This window comes from Arachis ipaensis, chromosome B03, assembly GCF_000816755.2.
Source record: "Arachis ipaensis cultivar K30076 chromosome B03, Araip1.1, whole genome shotgun sequence".
Lineage (NCBI taxonomy): Eukaryota > Viridiplantae > Streptophyta > Magnoliopsida > Fabales > Fabaceae > Arachis > Arachis ipaensis.
The window spans coordinates 28,533,250-28,538,743 of NC_029787.2; the positions used below are offsets into that span (position 1 = coordinate 28,533,250).

General features: G+C 34.5%; 1 long non-coding RNA gene across 1 annotated transcript; it reads right to left on the reverse strand.

Moving 5' to 3' along the window:
* Window positions 934-1,295, reverse strand: LOC110269618. The gene is made up of 2 exons (XR_002358389.1): window positions 1,266-1,295; window positions 934-1,207 (listed from the first exon to the last, which is right to left on the reverse strand). It is a non-coding gene; the product is annotated as an uncharacterized LOC110269618 (long non-coding RNA).

A 5,494-nucleotide genomic window follows, 5' to 3' on the forward strand; every position in this document is an offset into this window, starting at 1 on the left:
GAGCATGCTGGAACGCCGAAAGATTGTTGAAAAAGGTCTTAACTGGGTTGTGGGTACTAGAGAGAATATCCAAACCTTTGAGGATCCTTGACTGCCTCCTCCATATCCTTTAATGATTTCTGACATGCCAAACAGACAGGCTATTTCTGAATTGGTTTCAAGAGTTAAAGATCTAATTACTGAAAACAGGAATTGGAATCAGAATCTCATTCAAGAATTATTTTCCCAAAACGTTGCAGACAAGATTTTGTCAGTTAAAATTCAGCAGAGTAAGGACAAATTGTAATGGGATTTGAACAAATCCAAGCAATATGATACAGCTTCAGGTTACAGAATTTGCTATTTATTTTACCATCCGCCTTTGGAGCTTTTCCCTAATTATATGCAGTAGAAAAAGTCGTGGATTGATCTATGGAAGTTGAACTTGTCTGACAAAATTAAGCTATTTATCTGGAAAGCTCTCCATGGCTGGCTTCCGGTGCTTGCTCAGATTCACAACCGCATCCCATCACTACAAAAAAAGTAATATTTGTAACAAAAAAAATTGTTACAAAAAATCGAAATTTTGAAACAAAAAAATTTTGTAATAAAAAAAGGGGCCGTTGCAGTATGTCCCGTTACAAAAAGTTTTTATAACAAAAAATGGAACTGTTACAATTCAAACTTCAAAGTGATATTTTGTAACAAATTTTTCTGATACAAAAAACCAAAAGTCGTTATAAAAGTGGTAACAAATTTTGATCTTCAAGATATTTTTTGTGACAATTTATTTTTTCCTATAATGAAATTTTGTTACAAATATAACTTGATTTTGTAACATTTTTTTCTTTAGTTACAAAACACTATTTATTTTGTAATAATTTTTTTTAATACAAATTACACGCATAATTTGCCAAATTCTATTATTTTTTAATTAATTAATATATTAACTAATTTACTCAGCAAGTCAGCATTCATATAATATATAACAACATAGATAGTTCAAATATCTTTCATTTAACTAAGATTGTTTTATAAATCTTCAACATATAAACTTTAAAGTACAAACTAACAAGACACATTGAAGAACCCTAATGAACTAGATAGATACATAGGACAAGAAAAACAAGGAATTATAAATCTCTAAAATATAAACTACAAATTACAAACTCCATCATGTTCAAACATCTTCTTTCTCATGGAGAAGCTTCTAATAAGTGACACACACCTGAAAAGACGACCAACAATAATTGTCTAGAAAATTTGAGCTTTACTGTCTCTAGTACCTATAGTTTCAAATTGTTCAGTTAGCACAAGAAAATCACATAGCCAACATAACTAAACGGTTCAACTCAAATTAAATGAGACCTGCAACATTGAAAACAAGACACTTTGCTTTTAGTTCCTTTTTTCTCTTTTTAATTGAATGAATATTCAACAACAACAAAAATTTCAACAACAATAAAATTTCCATCATTCATTTTAATCAATCCAAAACAAGATACCGAACAAGCAAAATTCAATTCAATTTTTATTAATCATTCATCCTTCTAACATATGACCATACCTGACCTCCCAAGTCCTAGAACACAAGTTTCCTATTTGCAGCTTCAATACGATTGATATACGATTGATATTCAACCCCACAGTTGGAACGATTTGATCAGGAGGAAGGTTTTCTATGTTTGAGTACACTGACTTCATCCTCTCCAACAAAGTCTGTAAAGTTAATGTATTCAGCAACTCAGGGAAACATAACAAAGTTCAACAATTTTGTAAAAAAATGGCATTCAAAATATGCATTACTGTTTTCCCAGCCTTGTCAATCCCCAGAATGAGTACGTGAATAATAGTGGAGCATTTGTAACAAAATTCAACTAAAAATTTCAATAAATGAATTCAGTTTATTGTATCTACCAAACAAGTTAATGTATCCTCTAATTTGACGACCTTCATCTAAGTTTTTGTAGGCATCCAACTCTTGTTATTTCAGCTTCTTTTATACTGAGTTACAAATGATTAAATAGACTAGTTCTATCATTAAATCACTCCTTGACCTTAACCTATTACGGATGTAAAGCAGTTTCTTGTTTCTTTATTCATGTATGTTAATAAAATGAATGACAACAATCAAGAACAACCTAAGCAATTTGCAATTATATTTAGAGCATGTATGATATATTTTCTCCAGTTATTTAGCTTAGCAGAAGGCCCTAGTTGCCTTAAGGATGGTAAAAATTACAACACATACCTTATGTTTCAAATTTAAGTGGCACTTACTAACCTGTATGACAAATACTTGGCTATATATATTATATGATGACTTAATCTGTAAGTACTAAGTAGTGGTAAAACCAGTATTGAAGCATTGAGAAATATCATACATACATAACTTCCTAAATTTCATAAATCTTGGGCAGGACCAGAATTTGTGCAACCTTGCAGATTCAACAATCAACATCAGCATATCCAGCACCAAATTCATCAATCAGCAATCCCAATCCGATGATTCAGGCCAACTCAAACTCAGAATTTTCACTACTCAGAAACAATGCAACAAAGCTAGCTGCAGAGAATTCAATAATCACGGAAATAGCCAACTCACTATCTCAATACCAACTCAATATTCAGAAATAGCCACAATTAAGTAAGCAATCACATTCATTCAAGGCAATTCAGCTCAATTCATAAGATTACATAATCACCAAAAATATTTATTTGCTTAAATATCAATTTATAACAATTCTTAAGAATAAAAATGAGTTTAATGAAAACGCCCCTACCTCAAAGTCGAAACTCGCACAACCAAAACGCGTCAAAACCACTTTTCCTCGGCCAGCGACCGCAGCAGCCGTAACCTCAGCTTTATCCATCATCCGTAGCAGCAACCGCATCTCTAAGCATGACACACAACAACTGGAACTCGAACCTACGTTACCAACATCTCAGAATCTTTATCAAATTCATAACAGAGCAAACATACACTAGCGGTGAAGGATTTGAAAAAGATATACTTACTTAAGAAAGGAGAAACATGGAGACGAAGCAATGGCAGCAGCTCCGACACCTAGAAGAACAAAACCCGGCATAAACAAACCATGGTCGGAACCCAAACTGGAGTGGGATAGGGTTTGGCAGCTGCAGGGGAGTCCTCCAGCGGCTGCAGCAGCGGTTTTCCAGCACCATTCGGTGAGGCAGAGCAGCGGCGGCAACTTCCTCCTCCGTCACCTCCTCTCTTCCGGCGACAAGCTCCAGCGACAAGGATGGTCGAGCTCCCTTCTAACAATGGCAACGACGTTACTTTCTCCCTCTCTGCCTAGCTCGATGGCGACGGCGAGGTTGGGGTTCGGTGGCAGTGATTTCTTCGACGGCGACCACAAGATGCGGCTTCTCGATCGTGTCTCTCCTCGGGCCCCCACAAGCGACGACGACGAACTCAGAGGCGGTGGCGACGGCACGCACAGCAGCAGTCTGTGATGGTGACGATGGCGGCACTGGCTTCTTGGCGAGGACCATGGCAACGCTGGCTTCGTGGCGAAGACGATGGCGGCGGCAGGAACACTTGGAGACGACGACGGACGCGAGGACAGGGGCTTCTCCTTCCTCGCACACGCTCTCTGGTTCTTGACGACGGCAGTTCAGCCATGGTTCAGCGGACAGAGGAGAAGGGAAGGAGGAAAGGAGGAAGAAGAAGAGAAGGGTGGTTCGGGTAGCTGAGGAGGAAGGGGGTGAACGGTGGTGATGATCAAACTTGATGATAATGGCTGAATGGGGGATGAAGTTGCTCTGAAGAGGAGGAAAAGTGAAAGGGAGAGGCTGCGTTAGGGTTCCTGGGTAAAAGGGAAAAATTATGGGTTAATTAAGGTTAGAGTTTCTAGGGTTTAATTTGGGAATTAAGGTTTAATTTGGGGCAAAAGTGAAATTAAGAATTTTGGATAAATTAGAATTTGGTAAATTTTTAATAAAATTAAAGTATTAAATTCTAAAATCTCAATTATTTAAATTAGATTATATAAAATTCTTATTATTTTATATTTGTTAAACTTTATTATTTAAATATAGAAAATAATTTGATAATTATAAAATCATATAAAACCTTAAATTACTTTAAACTCAATTAATCAAAATTTCCTTTAATTATCTTTAATAAAATAATTTCTGAGATTAAAATACTTAATAAATAAATAAATCAAAATTAGCTCTTAATAAGATTTTTTCTGAAATTTATGGATCTTACAGCACACACGACGGGACGAAGAACATCGAAGACCACCAGGCCGCTGCTCACGACACAACGGCGGAGGAGACAGTAATAGCAGACGAGATGACAACGAGGAGAATGTTTTCCGGGGGCTACGCTGATCCTTCTTATTCTTCCGGCATGATCTCCATTGCGCTTCCTGGAGTGGTAGACTATATACACAATTTTTTTACTCTTAAAGTGTTTAACATTTTGAAAAAAGAATTTGTTATAAAATATACTTATATTTTGTGACAAATAATTAACTTGTTACAAACAATATTGAATTTGTAACAAATTAATTTTTTGTTACAAAACAATTAGAATTTTTGAAACAAAACGTTGTTTTGTTACAAAACAATTGGAGTTTTTGAAAGAAAAGAAAAAATTGTTACAAAATGTTTTGAATTTTTGCAACTTGTTTTTTTTTTTGTTACAAAATATTACAATATTTTGTAACAAAACACTATATCGTTACAAAAACTAACATAATTTGTAACAAAATAAAACAGATTGTTACAAAATATTATCATGTTTTGTAACAACTTGTAACGTTGTTACAAAACATTATTCTTTTGTAACAATCAAAAATTGTTATTACAAAATACTAATTTTTTGTAACAATTTTAAATTTGATATAAATTTTTTGTTACAAATGTTCCATTTTCTTGTAGTGCATCTATATCGCCAATATGCCCCACTGTCATGAAGCAACAAAAACAATCACTCATTGTTTGATCGATTGCTCTAGAATTAAAGAAGTATGGTCTCAGAGTTATCTTCGTGACTATCTTCCCCCTCAGAGCCCTAACGACTTTTGGACATGGTGGATTGCATCAACAGAGATGCTTAACCCGTTAAAGAATGCTGACCGTAATCCTCAATTGCTTGCCATCATTTGCTAGAGCTACTGGAAAGCTCGCAACCAGTTAATTTTTGAAGGTTGTACTTCAATGTCGTCTGCCATTCTAGCAAGCTCTGTCAAGTTACTCCGTGAAATCCAAAGAACTTCCAGTTTAGATCGTCATCTCCATGAGACAAACTCTTAGTTTCATTCAATTTGATTTATCATTCTTTCTTCTTCAATATTTTTCTTCGTTTTTTGACAATGCACTGTTAGATGAATACCTTCAATTTATTATTTTAGAAAATCCCTACTTTTTATGATGCTGTCCTACTTTTAGACATTTTTTGTATTTTATTTTTCAATAATTAATAAAATATAATCTACTATTTTTAGAAAAAAATATACATTGACAACAAAAATGATTTCAA